Source organism: Scyliorhinus torazame, chromosome 12 (genome assembly GCF_047496885.1).
Source record: "Scyliorhinus torazame isolate Kashiwa2021f chromosome 12, sScyTor2.1, whole genome shotgun sequence".
Lineage (NCBI taxonomy): Eukaryota > Metazoa > Chordata > Chondrichthyes > Carcharhiniformes > Scyliorhinidae > Scyliorhinus > Scyliorhinus torazame.
The window spans coordinates 221,593,504-221,613,225 of record NC_092718.1 but is presented as its reverse complement, the minus strand read 5'-3'; the positions used below and the strand labels follow the sequence as shown (position 1 = coordinate 221,613,225).

The following is a 19,722-nucleotide window of genomic DNA, read 5'->3' as shown; positions in this document are numbered from 1 at the left end:
GGACAGTGTGTGTGAGAGGGAAATCTCACGGGTGAAGGACAGTGTGTGTGAGAGAGAGAGAGAAATCTCAGGAGTGAGGGACAGTGTGTGTGAGAGAGAGCGAGAAATCTCTTGGGTGAGGGACAGTGTGTGTGAGAGAGAGAAACCTCAGGGGTCAGGGACAGTGTGTGAGAGAGAGAAATTTCAGGGGTGAGGGACAGTGTGTGAGAGAGAGAAATCTCAGGGGTGAAGGACAGTGTGTGTGAGAGAGAGAGAGAAATCTCAGGAGTGAGGGACAGTGTGTGAGAGAGAGAGAAATCTCTTGGGTGAGGGACAGTGTGTGTGTGAGAGAGAAACCTCAGGGATCAGGGACAGTGTGTGAGAGAGAGAAATTTCAGGGGTGAGGGACAGTGTGTGAGAGAGAGAAATCTCAGGGGTGAGGGACAGTGTGTGTGAGAGAGAGAAATCTCAGGGGTGAGGGACAGTGTGTGTGTGAGACAAATCTCAGAGGTGAGGGACAGTGTGTGTGAGAGAGAGAGAAATCTCAGGGGTGAGGGACAGTGTGTGTGAGAGAGAGAAATCTCAGGGGTGAGGGACAGTGTGTGTGTGAGAGAGAAATCTCAGGGGTGAGGGACAGTGTGTGTGAGAGAGAGAGAAATCTCAGGGGTGAGGGACAGAGTGTGTGAGAGAGAATTCTCAGGGGTGAGGGACAGTGTGTGTGAGAGAGAAATCTCATGGGTGAGGGACAGTGTGTGTGAGAGAAATCTCAGGGGTGAGGGACAGAGTGTGAGAGAGAGATAAATCTCAGGGGTGAGGGACAGTGTGTGTGAAAGAGAGAAATCTCAGGGGTGAGGGACAGAGTGTGTGAGAGAGAGAAATCTCAGGGGTGAGGGACAGTGTGTGTGTGAGAGAGAAATCTCAGGGGTGAGGGACAGTGTGTGTGAGAGAAATCTCAGGGGTGAGGGACAGAGTGTGTGAGAGAGAGAAATCTCAGGGGTGAGGGACAGTGTGTGTGTGAGAGAGAAATCTCAGGGGTGAGGGACAGTGTGTGAGAGAGAGAATTCTCAGGGGTCAGGTACAGTGTGTGAGAGAGAGAAATCTCAGGGGTGAGGGACAGTGGGAGAGTGAGAGAGAGAAATTTCAGGGGTGAGGGACAGTGTGTGAGAGAGAGAATTCTCAGGGGTGAGGTACAGTGTGTGAGAGAGAGAAATCTCAGGAGTGAGGGACAGTGGGAGAGTGAGAGAGAGAAATCTCAGGGGTGAGGGAGAGCGTGTGTGAGCGGGAGAGAAATCTCAGGGGTGAGGGACAGTGTGTGTGAGAGAGAAATCTCAGGGGTGAAGGACAGTGTGTGTGAGAGAGAGAGAGAAATCTCAGGAGTGAGGGACAGTGTGTGTGAGAGAGAGAGAGAAATCTCTTGGGTGAGGGACAGTGTGTGTGAGAGAGAGAAACCTCAGGGGTCAGGGACAGTGTGTGAGAGAGAGAAATTTCAGGGGTGAGGGACAGTGTGTGAGAGAGAGAAATCTCAGGGGTGAAGGACAGTGTGTGTGAGAGAGAGAGAGAAATCTCAGGGGTGAGGGACAGTGTGTGTGAGAGAGAGAAACCTCAGGGGTCAGGGACAGTGTGTGAGAGAGAGAAATTTCAGGGGTGAGGGACAGTGTGTGAGAGAGAGAAATCTCAGGGGTGAGGGACAGTGTGTGTGAGAGAGAGAAATCTCTGGGGTGAGGGACAGTTGAGAGAGAGAGAGAAATCTCAGGTGTGAGGGACAGTGTGTGTGAGAGAGAGGAACCTCAGGGGTGAGGGAGTGTGTGTGAGAGAGAGAAATCTCAGAGGTGAGGGACAGTGTGTGAGAGAGAGAAATCTCAGGGGTGAGGGATAGTGTGTGTGAGAGAGAGAAATCTCAGGGGTGAGGGACAGTGTGTGTGAGAGAGAGAAATCTCTGGGGTGAGGGACAGTGTGAGAGAGAGAGAAATCTCAGGTGTGAGGGACAGTGTGTGTGAGAGAGAGAAACCTCAGGGGTGAGGGAGTGTGTGTGAGAGAGAGAAATCTCAGGGGTGAGGGACCGTGTGTGAGAGAGAGAGAAACCTCAGGGGTGAGGGACAGTGTGTGAGAGAGAGAGAAACCTCAGGGGTGAGGCACAGAGTGTGTGAGAGAGAGAAATCTGAGGGGTGAGGGACAAAGTGTGAGAGAGAAATCTCAGGGGTGAGGGACTGTGTGTGTGAGAGAGAGAGAAATCTCAGGGGTGAGGGAAAATGTGTGTGAGAGAGAGAAATCTCAGGGGTGAGGGAGAGCGTGTGTGAGCGGGAGAGAGAAATCCCAGTGGTGAGGGACAGAGTGTGTGAGAGACAGAAATCTCTGGGGTGAGGGACAGTGTGAGAGAGAGAGAAATCTCAGGGGTGAGGGACAGTGTGTGTGAGAGAGAGAAACCTTAGGGGTGAGGGACAGTGTGTGTGAGAGAGAGAAATCTCAGGGATGAGGGACAGTGTGTGAGAGAGACAGAGAGAAATCTCAGGGGTGAGGGACAGTGTGAGTGTGAGAGAGAAATCTCAGGGGTGAGGGACAGTGTGTGTGCGAGAGAGAGAAACCTCAGGGGTGAGGGACAATGTGTGTGAGGGAGAGAAATCTCAGGGCTGAGGGACAGAGTGTGTGAGAGAGAGAAATCTCAGGGGTGAGGGACAGTGTGTGTGAGAGAGAGAAATCTCAGGGGTGAGGGACAGTGAGTGTGAGAGAGAGAAATCTCAGGGGTGAGGGACAGTGTGTGTGAGAGAGAGAAACCTTAGGGGTGAGGGACAGTGTGCGTGAGAGAGAGAAATCTCAGGGATGAGGGACAGTGTGTGAGAGAGACAGAGAGAAATCTCAGGGGTGAGGGACAGTGTGAGTGTGAGAGAGAAATCTCAGGGGTGAGGGACAGTGTGTGTGAGAGAGAGAGAAACCTCAGGGGTGAGGGACAATGTGTGTGAGAGAGAGAAATCTCAGGGCTGCGGGACAGAGTGTGTGTGAGAGAGAAATCTCAGGGGTGAGGGACAGTGTGTGTGAGAGAGAGAAACCTTGGGGGTGAGGGACAGTGTGTGTGAGAGAGAGAGAAACCTCAGGGGTGAGGGACAGTGGGAGAGTGAGAGAGAGAAATCTCAGGGGTGAGGGACAGTGTGTGAGAGAGAGAATTCTCAGGGGTGAGGTACAGTGTGTGAGAGAGAGAAATCTCAGGAGTGAGGGACAGTGGGAGAGTGAGAGAGAGAAATCTCAGGGGTGAGGGAGAGCGTGTGTGAGCGGGAGAGAAATCTCAGGGGTGAGGGACAGTGTGTGTGAGAGAGAAATCTCAGGGGTGAAGGACAGTGTGTGTGAGAGAGAGAGAGAAATCTCAGGAGTGAGGGACAGTGTGTGTGAGAGAGAGAGAGAAATCTCTTGGGTGAGGGACAGTGTGTGTGAGAGAGAGAAACCTCAGGGGTCAGGGACAGTGTGTGAGAGAGAGAAATTTCAGGGGTGAGGGACAGTGTGTGAGAGAGAAATCTCAGGGGTGAAGGACAGTGTGTGTGAGAGAGAGAGAGAAATCTCAGGGGTGAGGGACAGTGTGTGTGAGAGAGAGAAACCTCAGGGGTCAGGGACAGTGTGTGAGAGAGAGAAATTTCAGGGGTGAGGGACAGTGTGTGAGAGAGAGAAATCTCAGGGGTGAGGGACAGTGTGTGTGAGAGAGAGAAATCTCTGGGGTGAGGGACAGTTGAGAGAGAGAGAGAAATCTCAGGTGTGAGGGACAGTGTGTGTGAGAGAGAGAAACCTCAGGGGTGAGGGAGTGTGTGTGAGAGAGAGAAATCTCAGAGGTGAGGGACAGTGTGTGAGAGAGAGAAATCTCAGGGGTGAGGGATAGTGTGTGTGAGAGAGAGAAATCTCAGGGGTGAGGGACAGTGTGTGTGAGAGAGAGAAATCTCTGGGGTGAGGGACAGTGTGAGAGAGAGAGAAATCTCAGGTGTGAGGGACAGTGTGTGTGAGAGAGAGAAACCTCAGGGGTGAGGGAGTGTGTGTGAGAGAGAGAAATCTCAGGGGTGAGGGACCGTGTGTGAGAGAGAGAGAAACCTCAGGGGTGAGGGACAGTGTGTGAGAGAGAGAGAAACCTCAGGGGTAAGGCACAGAGTGTGTGAGAGAGAGAAATCTGAGGGGTGAGGGACAAAGTGTGAGAGAGAAATCTCAGGGGTGAGGGACAGTGTGTGTGAGAGAGAGAGAAATCTCAGGGGTGAGGGAAAATGTGTGTGAGAGAGAGAAATCTCAGGGGTGAGGGAGAGCGTGTGTGAGCGGGAGAGAGAAATCCCAGGGGTGAGGGACAGAGTGTGTGAGAGACAGAAATCTCTGGGGTGAGGGACAGTGTGAGAGAGAGAGAAATCTCAGGGGTGAGGGACAGTGTGTGTGAGAGAGAGAAACCTTAGGGGTGAGGGACAGTGTGTGTGAGAGAGAGAAATCTCAGGGATGAGGGACAGTGTGTGAGAGAGACAGAGAGAAATCTCAGGGGTGAGGGACAGTGTGAGTGTGAGAGAGAAATCTCAGGGGTGAGGGACAGTGTGTGTGCGAGAGAGAGAAACCTCAGGGGTGAGGGACAATGTGTGTGAGGGAGAGAAATCTCAGGGCTGAGGGACAGAGTGTGTGAGAGAGAGAAATCTCAGGGGTGAGGGACAGTGTGTGTGAGAGAGAGAAATCTCAGGGGTGAGGGACAGTGTGTGTGAGAGAGAGAAATCTCAGGGGTGAGGGACAGTGTGTGTGAGAGAGAGAAACCTTAGGGGTGAGGGACAGTGTGCGTGAGAGAGAGAAATCTCAGGGATGAGGGACAGTGTGTGAGAGAGACAGAGAGAAATCTCAGGGGTGAGGGACAGTGTGAGTGTGAGAGAGAAATCTCAGGGGTGAGGGACAGTGTGTGTGAGAGAGAGAGAAACCTCAGGGGTGAGGGACAATGTGTGTGAGAGAGAGAAATCTCAGGGCTGCGGGACAGAGTGTGTGTGAGAGAGAAATCTCAGGGGTGAGGGACAGTGTGTGTGAGAGAGAGAAACCTTGGGGGTGAGGGACAGTGTGTGTGAGAGAGAGAAATCTCAGGGGTGAGGAACAGTGTGTGAGAGAGAGAGAAATCTCAGGGGTGAGGGACAGTGTGTGTGAGAGAGAGAAACCTTAGGGGTGAGGGACAGTGTGTGTGAGAGAGAGAAATCTCAGGGATGAGGGACAGTGTGTGAGAGAGACAGAGAGAAATCTCAGGGGTGAGGGACAGTGTGAGTGTGAGAGAGAAATCTCAGGGGTGAGGGACAGTGTGTCTGAGAGAGAGAGAAACCTCAGGGGTGAGGGACAATGTGTGTGAGAGAGAGAAATCTCAGGGGTGAGGGACTGTGTGTGTGAGAGAGAGAAACCTTAGGGGTGAGGGACAGTGTGTGTGAGAGAGAGAAATCTCAGGGATGAGGGACAGTGTGTGAGAGAGACAGAGAGAAATCTCAGGGGTGAGGGACAGTGTGTGTGAGAGAGAGAGAAACCTCAGGGGTGAGGGACAATGTGTGTGAGAGAGAGAAATCTCAGGGCTGAGGGACAGAGTGTGTGAGAGAGAGAAATCTCAGGGGTGAGGGACAGTGAGTGTGAGAGAGAGAAATCTGAGGGGTGAGCGACAGTGTGTGTGAGAGAGAAATCTCAGGGGTGAGGGACAGATTGTGTGAGAGAGAGAAATCTGTGGGGTGAGGGACAAAGTGTGAGAGAGAAATCTCAGGGGTGAGGGACAGTGTGTGTGAGAGAGAGAGAAATGTCATGGGTGAGGGTCAATGTGTGTGAGAGAGAGAAATCTCAGGGGTGAGGGAGAGCGTGTGTGAGCGGGAGAGAGAAATCCCAGGGCTGAGGGACAGAGTGTGTGAGAGAGAGAAATCTCAGGGGTGAGGGACAGTGTGTGTGAGAGAGAGAAATCTCAGGGGTGAGGGACAGTGTGTGTGAGAGAGAGAAATCTCAGGGGTGAGGGACAGTGTGTGTGAGAGAGAGAAATCTCAGGGGTGAGGGACAGTGTGTGTGAGAGAGAGAAACCTTAGGGGTGAGGGACAGTGTGTGTGAGAGAGAGAAATCTCAGGGATGAGGGACAGTGTGTGAGAGAGACAGAGAAATATCTCAGGGGTGAGGGACAGTGTGAGTGTGAGAGAGAAATCTCAGGGGTGAGGGACAGTGTGTGTGAGAGAGAGAGAAACCTCAGGGGTGAGGGACAATGTGTGTGAGAGAGAGAAATCTCAGGGCTGAGGGACAGAGTGTGTGTGAGAGAGAAATCTCAGGGGTGAGGGACAGTGTGTGTGAGAGAGAGAAACCTTAGGGGTGAGGGACAGTGTGTGTGAGAGAGAGAAATCTCAGGGATGAGGGACAGTGTGTGAGAGAGACAGAGAGAAATCTCAGGGGTGAGGGACAGTGTGAGTGTGAGAGAGAAATCTCAGGGGTGAGGGACAGTGTGTGTGAGAGAGAGAGAAACCTCAGGGGTGAGGGACAATGTGTGTGAGAGAGAGAAATCTCAGGGGTGAGGGACAGTGTGTGTGAGAGAGAGAAACCTTAGGGGTGAGGGACAGTGTGTGTGAGAGAGAGAGAAACCTCAGGGGTGAGGGACAATGTGTGTGAGAGAGAGAAATCTCAGGGCTGAGGGACAGAGTGTGTGAGAGAGAGAAATCTCAGGGGTGAGGGACAGTGTGTGTGAGAGAGAGAAATCTGAGGGGTGAGCGACAGAGTGTGAGAGAGAGAGAGAAATCTCAGGGGTGAGGGACAGTGTGTGTGAGAGAGAGAAATCTCAGGGATGAGGGACAGTGTCTGAGAGAGACTGAGAGAAATCTCAGGGGTGAGGGACAGTGTGAGTGTGAGAGAGAAATCTCAGGATGAGGGACAGTGTGTGTGAGAGAGAGAAATCTCAGGGATGAGGGACAGTGTGTGAGAGAGACAGAGAGAAATCTCAGGGGTGAGGGACAGTGTGTGTGAGAGACAGAAATCTCTGGGGTGAGGGACAGTGTGAGAGAGAGAGAAATCTCAGGGGTGAGGGTCAGTGTGAGTGTGAGAGAGAAATCACAGGGGTGAGGGACAGTGTGTGTGAGAGAGAGAAACCTCAGGGGTGAGGGACAATGTGTGTGAGAGAGAGAAATCTCAGGGCTGAGGGACCGTGTGTGAGAGAGAGAGAGAAATCTCAGGGGTGAGGGACAGTGTGTGAGAGAGACAGAGAGAAATCCCAGGGGTGAGGGACAGTGTGTGAGAGAGACAGAGAGAAATCCCAGGGGTGGGGGACAGTGTGTGAGAGAGACAGAGAGAATTCTCAGGGGTGAGGGACAGTGTGTGAGAGAGAGAGAAATCTCAGGGGTGAGGGACAATGTGTGTGAGAGAGAGAAATCTCAGGGCTGAGGGACCGTGTGTGAGAGAGAGAGAGAAATCTCAGGGGTGAGGGACAGTGTGTGAGAGAGACAGAGAGAAATCCCAGGGGTGAGGGACAGTGTGTGAGAGAGACAGAGAGAAATCCCAGGGGTGGGGGACAGTGTGTGAGAGAGACAGAGAGAAATCCCAGGGGTGAGGGACAGTGTGTGAGAGAGACAGAGAGAAATCCCAGGGGTGGGGGACAGTGTGTGAGAGAGACAGAGAGAAATCTCAGGGGTGAGGGACCGTGTGTGTGAGAGACAGAGAGAAATCTCAGGGGTGAGGGACAGTGTGTGAGAGAGACAGAGAGAAATCTCAGGGCTGAGGGACAGTGTGTGTGAGAGAGAGAAATCTCAGGGGTGAGGGACAGATTGTGTGAGAGAGAGAAATCTCAGGGGTGAGGGAGAGCGTGTGTGAGCGGGAGAGAGAAATCCCAGGGGTGAGGGACAGAGTGTGTGAGAGACAGAAATCTCTGGGGTGAGGGACAGTGTGTGAGAGAGACAGAGAGAAATCTCAGGGGTGAGAGACAGTGTGTGTGAGAGAGAGAAACCTTAGGGGTGAGGGACAGTGTGTGTGAGAGAGAGAAATCTCAGGGATGAGGGACAGTGTGTGAGAGAGACAGAGAGAAATCTCAGGGGTGAGGGACAGTGTGAGTGTGAGAGAGAAATCTCAGGGATGAGGGACAGTGTGTGTGAGAGAGAGAGAAGCCTCAGGGGCGAGGGACAATGTGTGTGAGAGAGAGAAATCTCAGGGCTGAGGGACAGTGTGTGTGAGAGAGAGAAATCTCAGGGGTGAGGGACAGTGTGTGTGAGAGAGAGAAATCTCAGGGGTGAGGGACAGTGTGTGTGAGAGAGAGAAATCTCAGGGATGAGGGACAGTGTGTGAGAGAGACAGAGAAATATCTCAGGGGTGAGGGACAGTGTGAGTGTGAGAGAGAAATCTCAGGGGTGAGGGACAGTGTGTGTGAGAGAGAGAGAAACCTCAGGGGTGAGGGACAATGTGTGTGAGAGAGAGAAATCTCAGGGCTGAGGGACAGAGTGTGTGTGAGAGAGAAATCTCAGGGGTGAGGGACAGTGTGTGTGAGAGAGAGAAACCTTAGGGGTGAGGGACAGTGTGTGTGAGAGAGAGAAATCTCAGGGATGAGGGACAGTGTGTGAGAGAGACAGAGAGAAATCTCAGGGGTGAGGGACAGTGTGAGTGTGAGAGAGAAATCTCAGGGGTGAGGGACAGTGTGTGTGAGAGAGAGAGAAACCTCAGGGGTGAGGGACAATGTGTGTGAGAGAGAGAAATCTCAGGGGTGAGGGACAGTGTGTGTGAGAGAGAGAAACCTTAGGGGTGAGGGACAGTGTGTGTGAGAGAGAGAGAAACCTCAGGGGTGAGGGACAATGTGTGTGAGAGAGAGAAATCTCAGGGCTGAGGGACAGAGTGTGTGAGAGAGAGAAATCTCAGGGGTGAGGGACAGTGTGTGTGAGAGAGAGAAATCTGAGGGGTGAGCGACAGAGTGTGAGAGAGAGAGAGAAATCTCAGGGGTGAGGGACAGTGTGTGTGAGAGAGAGAAATCTCAGGGATGAGGGACAGTGTGTGAGAGAGACTGAGAGAAATCTCAGGGGTGAGGGACAGTGTGAGTGTGAGAGAGAAATCTCAGGATGAGGGACAGTGTGTGTGAGAGAGAGAAATCTCAGGGATGAGGGACAGTGTGTGAGAGAGACAGAGAGAAATCTCAGGGGTGAGGGACAGTGTGTGTGAGAGACAGAAATCTCTGGGGTGAGGGACAGTGTGAGAGAGAGAGAAATCTCAGGGGTGAGGGTCAGTGTGAGTGTGAGAGAGAAATCACAGGGGTGAGGGACAGTGTGTGTGAGATAGAGAAACCTCAGGGGTGAGGGACAATGTGTGTGAGAGAGAGAAATCTCAGGGCTGAGGGACCGTGTGTGAGAGAGAGAGAGAAATCTCAGGGGTGAGGGACAGTGTGTGAGAGAGACAGAGAGAAATCCCAGGGGTGAGGGACAGTGTGTGAGAGAGACAGAGAGAAATCCCAGGGGTGGGGGACAGTGTGTGAGAGAGACAGAGAGAATTCTCAGGGGTGAGGGACAGTGTGTGAGAGAGAGAGAAATCTCAGGGGTGAGGGACAATGTGTGTGAGAGAGAGAAATCTCAGGGCTGAGGGACCGTGTGTGAGAGAGAGAGAGAAATCTCAGGGGTGAGGGACAGTGTGTGAGAGAGACAGAGAGAAATCCCAGGGGTGAGGGACAGTGTGTGAGAGAGACAGAGAGAAATCCCAGGGGTGGGGGACAGTGTGTGAGAGAGACAGAGAGAAATCCCAGGGGTGAGGGACAGTGTGTCAGAGAGACAGAGAGAAATCCCAGGGGTGGGGGACAGTGTGTGAGAGAGACAGAGAGAAATCTCAGGGGTGAGGGACCGTGTGTGTGAGAGACAGAGAGAAATCTCAGGGGTGAGGGACAGTGTGTGAGAGAGACAGAGAGAAATCTCAGGGCTGAGGGACAGTGTGTGTGAGAGAGAGAAATCTCAGGGGTGAGGGACAGATTGTGTGAGAGAGAGAAATCTCAGGGGTGAGGGAGAGCGTGTGTGAGCGGGAGAGAGAAATCCCAGGGGTGAGGGACAGAGTGTGTGAGAGACAGAAATCTCTGGGGTGAGGGACAGTGTGTGAGAGAGACAGAGAGAAATCTCAGGGGTGAGGGACAGTGTGTGTGAGAGAGAGAAACCTTAGGGGTGAGGGACAGTGTGTGTGAGAGAGAGAAATCTCAGGGATGAGGGACAGTGTGTGAGAGAGACAGAGAGAAATCTCAGGGGTGAGGGACAGTGTGAGTGTGAGAGAGAAATCTCAGGGATGAGGGACAGTGTGTGTGAGAGAGAGAGAAGCCTCAGGGGCGAGGGACAATGTGTGTGAGAGAGAGAAATCTCAGGGCTGAGGGACAGAGTGTGTGAGAGAGAGAAATCTCAGGGGTGAGGGACAGTGTGTGTGAGAGAGAGAAATCTCAGGGGTGAGGGACAGTGTGTGTGAGAGAGAGAAATCTCAGGGGTGAGGGACAGTGTGTGTGAGAGAGAGAAATCTCAGGGGTGAGGGACAGTGTGAGTGTGAGAGAGAAATCTCAGGGGTGAGGGACAGTGTGTGTGAGAGAGAGAGAAACCTCAGGGGTGAGGGACAATGTGTGTGAGAGAGAGAAATCTCAGGGCTGAGGGACAGAGTGTGTGTGAGAGAGAAATCTCAGGGGTGAGGGACAGTGTGTGTGAGAGAGAGAAACCTTAGGGGTGAGGGACAGTGTGTGTGAGAGAGAGAAATCTCAGGGGTGAGGGACAGTGTGTGTGAGAGAGAGAAATCTCAGGGGTGAGGGACAGTGTGTGTGAGAGAGAGAAACCTTAGGGGTGAGGGACAGTGTGTGTGAGAGAGAGAAATCTCAGGGATGAGGGACAGTGTGTGAGAGAGACAGAGAGAAATCTCAGGGGTGAGGGACAGTGTGTGTGTGAGAGAGAAATCTCAGAGGTGAGGGACAGTGTGTGTGAGAGAGAGAGAAACCTCAGGGGTGAGGGACAATGTGTGTGAGAGAGAGAAATCTCAGGGGTGAGGGACAGTGTATGTGAGAGAGAGAAATCTCAGGGATGAGGGACAGTGTGTGAGAGAGAAAGAGAGAAATCTCAGGGGTGAGGGACAGTGTGTGTGAGAGAGAGAGAAACCTCAGGGGTGAGGGACAATGTGTGTGAGAGAGAGAAATCTCAGGGCTGAGGGACAGAGTGTGTGAGAGAGAGAAATCTCAGGGGTGAGGGACAGTGTGTGTGAGAGAGAGAAATCTGAGGGGTGAGCGACAGAGTGTGAGAGAGAGAGAGAAATCTCAGTGGTGAGTGACTGTGTGTGAGAGAGAGAAATCTCAGGGATGAGGGACAGTGTGTGAGAGAGACAGAGAGAAATCTCAGGGGTGAGGGACAGTGTGAGTGTGAGAGAGAAATCTCAGGATGAGGGACAGTGTGTGTGAGAGACAGACAGAAATCTCAGGGGTGAGGGACTGTGTGTGTGAGAGACAGAAATCTCTGGGGTGAGGGACAGTGTGAGAGAGAGAGAAATCTCAGGGGTGAGGGACAGTGTGAGTGTGAGAGAGAAATCTCAGGGGTGAGGGACAGTGTGTGAGAGAGACAGAGAGAAATCCCAGGGGTGAGGGACAGTGTGTGAGAGAGACAGGGAGAAATCCCAGGGGTGAGGGACAGTGTGTGAGAGAGACAGAGAGAAATCTCAGGGGTGAGGGACAGAGTGTGTGAGAGAGAGAAAGCTCAGGGGTGAGGGACAGTGTGTGAGAGAGAGAGAGAAATCTCAGGGGTGAGGGACAGTGTGTGAGAGAGACAGAGAGAAATCCCAGGGGTGAGGGACAGTGTGTGAGAGAGACAGAGAGAAATCCCAGGGGTGAGGGACAGTGTGTGAGAGAGACAGAGAGAAATCTCAGGGGGTGAGGGACATGTGGTGTTGGGTGTTCTAACACACAGAAGAGCCAACACAGTTGCATATGGTACAACACTTGTTTATTTAAACTTGCTATTTACAACTTGGTCTTTGCACTCTGCACGTGGGGGGCTCCCTGCTTGTGGTGTTTCAACAGCTCTTTCATGCTTCCTTCTCCCCAGACCTACTGACCTCCAGGTGTCGTGCTCGTGCTTTTTATGTGGTTGGTGTTCTTGTCTGTGATTGGTTGTGGTGTTGTGTACTCTGATTTGCCTGTTAGTGTGTCCATCATGATGTGTGTGTTTGAATATCATGACATCCCCCCTTTTTACAAAGATATGTGCCTACGTGGTAATAAATATGATCGTGACGTGAGTGCATCTAAGAGTGTGTGTGTGTCGTGTGCAGCATGTGTCTATGACGGAACTATGTACATGGGGCGATGTCGAGTGCGTCACATGAATCCAGTTGTACCATAACATAACAGAAATGCGAACGAGAGAAGAAGAAAAAAAATTTTGAACAGTTGTCCAGTCAGACGACATCTGGAACGATAAACAACAACAGGTTATCATGTAAAATTGTCCAACTTATTAAACATATGAACTGTATTATAAGTCCATTCTAATGGGTTTGCGACGAATTCGGGTTGACCGCCTTAAGGGTGGATCAAGAACCACCGGCTGCTGTGCAGGCATGGCCATGGGTGGCGATGGAAAGGGCGTGATGTGCGGCAGCTCCACAAAGTCATCCTCGGAAGCCTGTTGAGGATCTGGCGTGTTGTGTGGCTGTGAACGTGGAAGTCGGCGAAGGGCGCGCCGATTGCGGCGACGCACGGAACCATCCGGCATGCGAACCAGGAACGAGCGGGGAGCCACTTGTCGGAGGACTTCGGCCGGTGCTGACCAGCCACCATACGGTTGATGGACGCGTACTTTGTCTCCGGAGGACAGGGGGGGCAGGTCCGTCGCTCGTGTGTCGTACCGACCTTTCTGGCGATCACGCTGCAGTTGCATGTCCCGAAGAACCGCCTCATGGTCTGTTGTCGGTGCCAGGACGGAAGGTACCGTCGTCCTGAGGGAGCGACCCATTAGTAGCTGCGCTGGCGAGAGGCCCGTGGATAACGGGGCCGATCGATAGGCCAGCAAGGCAAGGTTAAAGTCCGATCCGGCATCAGCCGCCTTGCACAGGAGCCGCTTTGCGATGTGGACACCCTTTTCAGCCTTCCCGTTCGATTGTGGATGCAGAGGGCTGGATGTCACATGAGTGAAACCATATGCTGCGGCAAAGGACGACCATTCACGGCTGGCAAAACAAGGTCCATTGTCTGACATGACAGTCCTTGGAATGCCATGGCGAGCAAACGTTTCCTTGCAGGCCCCAATGACTGCGGACGACGTCAGATCATGGAGAGGCATGACTTCCGGGTAGTTTGAGAAGTAGTCTATAATAACAATGTAATCTCTGCCGAGCGCGTGAAATAGGTCAACACCCACCTTCGCCCAGGGGGACGTCACCATCTCGTGTGGTAGAAGTGTTTCCGGAGGTTGCGCCGGCTGAAACCTCTGACAGGTTGTGCAGTTGAGCACCATGTTGGCTATGTCTTCATTAATACCCGGCCAATATACCGCCGCCCGGGCCCTTCGTCTGCATTTTTCGACACCCAAGTGGCCTTCGTGTAGTTGACGAAGAATCATCTGGCGCACACTGTGTGGAATGACGATCCTATGCGATTTCATAAGGACCCCGTCTATATTGGTGAGATCATCTCGCACATTGTAAAACTGGGGGCACTGCCCTTTTAGCCACCCTTCCGTCATGTGGCGCATCACTCGCTGCAGCAGAGGGTCAGTCGCCGTCTCTGCGCGTATGTGGGCCAGACAAGGATCATCAGCTGGCATATTTGCTGCTGTCAGAGTCACGTGTGCCTCAATTTGACGCACGAACCCCTCCGCATCTGGTGGTGTGCTCACTGCTCGGGAAAGAGTGTCCGCCACTATGAGTTCCTTCCCCGGAGTGTAGATCAGTTCAAAATCGTACCTCCTGAGTTTGAGTAAGATGCGCTGGAGGCGAGGAGTCATGTCGTTCAGGTCTTTGTTAATGATGTTGACCAGGGGGCGGTGGTCAGTTTCGACCGTGAATCGTGGCAGGCCATACACATAGTCGTGGAACTTGTCCAGTCCAGTTAACAAGCCCAGGCATTCTTTTTCGATTTGCGCGTAGCGCTGTTCGGTAGGGGTCATGGCTCGTGAGGCATACGCAACCGGGGCCCATGATGACGTGCTGTCTTTTTGCAGGAGTACCGCTCCAATACCAGATTGGCTGGCGTCTGTTGAGATCTTTGTAGGGCGAGTCGCGTCAAAGAAGGCCAGCACTGGTGCCGTGACCAGTTTGTGCTTGAGCTCCTCCCATTCCTGCTGATGCGACTGGTGCCAGTTGAATTCCGTCGATTTTTTTACGAGATGGCGCATGTTTGTTGTATGAGAAGCCAGGTTGGGAATGAACTTCCCAAGGAAGTTGACCATGCCCAGGAATCTTAAGACAGCCTTCTTGTCAGCCGGTCGTGGCATGGCTGTGATGGCGCTAACCTTGTCTGCATCGGGACGGACCCCGGACCTTGAGATGTGGTCCCCGAGGAATTTCAGCTCCGTCTGGCCGAAAGCACACTTCGCACGGTTGAGACGCAGGCCATTTTGCCGTATGCGGGTGAAGACACGTCGAAGACGATGCATGTGTTCCTGCGGAGTGGTGGACCAAATGATGATATCGTCCACATATACACGTACCCCTTCGATGCCTTCCATCATCTGCTCCATAATGCGGTGGAATACTTCAGATGCCGAAATGATGCCGAATGGCATCCGGTTGTAGCAGAATCTGCCAAAAGGGGTGTTGAATGTGCATAGTCTTCGGCTGGCCGGGTCCAGTTGGATCTGCCAGAATCCTTTGGACGCATCCAATTTAGTGAATATGTTGGCTCGCGCCATCTCGCTGGTGAGGTCTTCTCGTTTTGGGATGGGATAGTGTTCCCGCATGATGTTGTTGTTCAGATCTTTTGGATCTATACATATACGGAGCTCGCCAGAGGGCTTCTTTACACAGACCATGGAGCTGACCCATGGCGTGGGCTCCGTGACCTTGGATAGGACCCCTTGGTCCTGAAGAATCTGCAGTTGTGCCTTGAGGCGGTCTTTGAGAGGCGCAGGAACCCTGCGAGGTGCGTGAACGACAGGGATGGCGTCCGGTCTGAGTCGAATCTTGTACGTGTGTGGCAATGTCCCCATGCCTTCAAAAACCTCCTGGTTGTGAGCGAGGAGGGAATGGAGATTCGCGTGGAACTCAGCATCCGGGAAGTCGGATATCTCATCTGGAGAGAGAGACATGATGCGCTGTACCAGGTGAAGGACCTTACACGCTTGTGCGCCCAGTAACGAGTCCTTTGATGAGCCCACAACTTCGAAGGGGAGTGTGGCCGTGTACCTCTTGTGAGTCACCTGTAGCTGGCAAGATCCTACGGACGGGATAACGTTCCCGTTATAGTCAACCATCTTAAGCCGGGATGGTGTGATGAGTGGTTTGACCTTCATGGCCTGGACTGCAGAGTAAGCAATCAGGTTGGCGGATGCGCCGGTGTCCAGACGGAAGGCGACGCGCGATCGGTTGACCGTCAGGGTGGCACACCACTCATCGTCTGGATTGATGGCATTGACCTTATTGACATCAATGACGGCAACTCTGAAGTCATCCTGGTCATCTGCATCACTTAACTGGAAGTCTTGATGCGTGGGCTGGACGGTCCTGACTCGTGTGCGAGGTTGTCGAGGATGCGCCGGATCCATGGGTTGAGCCGCACGACAGCGGGCTGCGTAGTGGCCTATCATGGCACATCTGTTGCACTGTTGGTATTTTGCAGGACATTGCCCTTTTAAGTGTAGACCTCCACACTTGCTGCACGTCATGACGTCACGGCGTTCGTTGCGCCACTGCGCATGCGCAGTGCGATCTTGCGGTGGGCGCGCCTGCGCAGTGCGTCCCTCGTTGTGGCCGTTATTCTTGGCGCGCACCTGCGCGGGAGACCGCGAAAAGCGCGGGAAGCGGCCGCTGTCGTCCGGGCCGTGGGGCGGGAAGAAATCGACGGCCTGGATGCGTTCAACGTCGTGGGCGGCCTGGCTTGCCGATTCGACGGCTGGGGACCCCCTCCGTGCCAACTCGGACGCCTGAAATCGGGCAAAACGGCAGGTCGCATTTTCATGGAGGACACAGGCTTCCACAGCAGACGCTAAGGTGAGGCTCTTTATTTTAAGAAGCTGCTGGCGTAGGCCACTGGAGGCAACGCCAAAAACAATCTGGTCCCTGATCATGGACTCTGTGGTGGTGCCGTAACCGCAGGACTGCGCTAGAATCCGGAGGTGCGTCAAAAAGGGTTGAAAAAGCTCCTCCTTACCTTGCAGGCGTTGCTGAAAGATGTATCTTTCGAAAGTTTCGTTTACTTCAGTTTGAAAGTGCTGGTCCATTTTGAGGATGACCGTGTCATATTTGGCCTGGTTTTCGCCTTCCTCGAACACCAGTGAATTAAAGACATCATTTGGGTGGGGGCCTGCGTAGAAGAGGAGCATTGCAATCTTCGAATCATCCGAGACATTCTGTTTTTCGGTGGCACGGATGTACAGGTCAAATCGCTGCCTGTAGAGCTTCCAGTTGGTGCCTAGGTTCCCCGTGACTTGCATCGGCTGCGGTTTGCCGGTGTGGTCCATGTCCAGAATGGCAGGTTGGTAGGCAGGTATCGATCCACTCCTGTACCATGTGGTGTTGGGTGTTCTAACACACAGAAGAGCCAACACAGTTGCATATGGTACAACACTTGTTTATTTAAACTTGCTATTTACAACTTGGTCTTTGCACTCTGCACGTGGGGGGCTCCCTGCTTGTGGTGTTTCAACAGCTCTTTCATGCTTCCTTCTCCCCAGACCTACTGACCTCCAGGTGTCGTGCTCGTGCTTTTTATGTGGTTGGTGTTCTTGTCTGTGATTGGTTGTGGTGTTGTGTACTCTGATTTGCCTGTTAGTGTGTCCATCATGATGTGTGTGTTTGAATATCATGACAGGACAGTGTGTGTGAGAGAGAGAAATCTCAGGGCTGAGGGACCGTGTGTGAGAGAGAGAGAGAAATCTCAGGGGTGAGGGACAGTGTGTGTGAGAGACAGAGAGAAATCTCAGGGCTGAGGGACCGTGTGTGAGAGAGAGAGAGAAATCTCAGGGGTGAGGGACAGTGTGTGAGAGAGACAGAGAGAAATCCCAGGGGTGAGGGACAGTGTGTGAGAGAGACCGAGAGAAATCCCAGGGGTGGGGGACAGTGTGTGAGAGAGACAGAGAGAAATCCCAGGGGTGAGGGACAGTGTGTGAGAGAGACAGAGAGAAATCCCAGGGGTGGGGGACAGTGTGTGAGAGAGACAGAGAGAAATCTCAGGGGTGAGGGACCGTGTGTGAGAGAGACAGAGAGAAATCTCAGGGCTGAGGGACAGTGTGTGTGAGAGAGAGAAATCTCAGGGCTGAGGGACAGTGTGTGTGAGAGAGAGAAATCTCAGGGGTGAGGGACAGATTGTGTGAGAGAGTGAAATCTCAGGGGTGAGGGACAGAGTGTGTGAGAGAGAGAAATCTGAGGGGTGAGCGACAGAGTGTGAGAGAGAGAGAAACCTCAGGAAGCTGCATCACCAGATATTATTCCCCGAAAGAAATCTCAACAATTCACAGGTGGAGGGAACAATCATTGTTCCAGTTTCTCCCATGGACAATCTGTTCCTCAGACTGACCACTCGCTCTCTGAAATATTGAGCCGAATCTTTCTCGGCTATTTCCCAGAGGGGTCACGGGGAGGGGAGGGGGGTAGGGGGCGATCGGGGCAAAGCTGGGAAGGAGTCAGTTCTTACAGGGAGAGGAGGATATGGTTTAGCACAGGGCTAAAGAGCTGGCTTTTAAAGCAGACCAAGGCAGGCCAGCAGCACGGTTCAATTCCCGTACCAGCCTCCCTGAACAGGCACTGGAATGTGGTGACTAGGGGCTTTTCACAGTAAGTTCATTTGAAGCCTGCTTGTGACAATAAGCAATTTTCTTTTCATTTCATTTCATTTCATTTCTTTTGCAAGATCAGAAAGCCTTCAGGAGCCAGTGGGGAAATTGACCATTGTAAAAACCTGGACTAATGCACTTTTGTTTGACCAGGGGGAGTCCCTGGGGAGTTGATGTGTTTTCAGCTTGGGGAGATTATGTCAGTGCTGGGTGAAGCTAAGGTATCCAGACATTGCGGGAAAGAGTTGCAGTTGAGTTCTGATTTGATTTAACACTGAGTCCACAAGTTAAGTCTTTTACTCTCTCAGTAGGATAGTTTATATAAAGATTAATAGTATTTAAAGCAGTGTAGACTTGTCTGAGGCCATGGGGGGAGCTGAAACAAACCAGTTGAAGCAGCATTTTGAAGACATCCAGCCAAATCTGTTCTGGAAACAACTATTATTCTGAGCTATTGGGACGGAGGATGGAATGAGAGCTGTAGCGATTTCCTTTCTTGTTGTTTAATTGGGAATAGAGATAGAATTAAGGATGTTGTATTAAGTGTGTTGTATTTAGTGTATTGAGTAGTATTGTTTCAGGGGTTTTCAGATATTTCTGGGTGTGATGTTAAAGAGTTTAATATTGTGTTAATAATAGTTTCATTTTAAAAATTCCAAATCCTGGTGCGAATTATTCTTTCCTCACAGCCTTTCAAAATAAACTGAAAATTGGGGGTTCGTTTCAGTATCCCAGCCACTGTTGGGGTCTGGTCTGGGATCATAATTCTCTTCTGTGTCCTTGGGTGTGAGTGGCTCTGTCAGGGCAGCTAGTTGCCCCTGAGGGCAGTGAGCCAAGGCGGGGTTGGGGTAACCCGGAAGTGAGACCAGGTTCTGGTTGTTCTCCTTCCACAAAGTACGTCAGTGACCACTTTGACCACTTTGGCTTTTCCAACAATCGCTCAGTTTCTATGATCAAATTTCTATTCTTTGGGATTAAAACCCCCTCTTATCGAATTCACCGCTGAGTCAAAGGGATTGAAACTACAAGCTGTGAATGGATTGTCCAGTGTAACAACCAGCCCCAGTGACCCAACTGACTGCCTGCCACTGATTGGTCTGATCCACCAATAGTGACTCCACTGATATCAACTTAACCCCCATTTCATCATCAATTCCACGGTTCTCCTGGCTGGAGCCCCACATTCAACCCTCGATAAACGTGAGCTTGTCTAAATCTCTGCTGCCCCTGCCCCAACTCCCACCTATTCCCCGACCACCCCTGTGCTCCCCACCCTGCCGCATAGTTTGGCATTGGCAGGAACATGAGAATTCTCATCCTTGATTTCAAATCCCTCCACGGCCTCTCCTCCCCCTATCTCTGTAATCACCTTCACCCCAACAGCCCCCTGCCATCTCTGTACTCCACCAAATCTGGTCCCTTGAGCGTCTACAATTTTCATTACTCCATCATTGATGGCAGGCCTTTCATTTCCTAAGCTCTGGAATTCCCTCCCTAAACCTTTCTGCCACTTCTATCCCTCTCTCCACTTTTAAGGAACTCCCTAAAACCTACCTATTTGACCAAGCTTTTACCCACCTCTCCCAATTTCTCCTCATGTGGCTCGATGTCAGACTTGGTTGGGTAACCCATGGCTGCAGATTGGGTATGAAAGGTGCTGGGTAGATGTGAGTTGTGGTTGTCTCCAGCTGGAGGTTCCTGTTGACCTGACGCGTGTTTCCCTCTCCCACAGGAAGCCTATTGTGGATTTGTTGTCCTTGTGATGGCTGTTTATTGGTGCACTGAAGTCATCCCCCTGGCTGTCACCTCCTTCCTTCCCATTTTGCTCTTCCCGATGTTTGGAATCATGGAGTCCAGAAAG

General features: G+C 52.1%; 1 protein-coding gene across 2 annotated transcripts in view; it reads left to right on the top strand.

The window, feature by feature from the left end:
- LOC140387010 (Na(+)/citrate cotransporter-like) overlaps positions 1 to 19,722 on the top strand; it is a 126,145-nt gene that overhangs the window by 9,255 nt on the left and 97,168 nt on the right. For both annotated transcript variants that reach the window (XM_072469983.1, XM_072469984.1), the window contains exon 2: positions 19,594 to 19,722. The gene's annotated coding sequence lies outside the window, so the exon portion shown is untranslated. The remainder of the gene's footprint in view (positions 1 to 19,593) is intronic.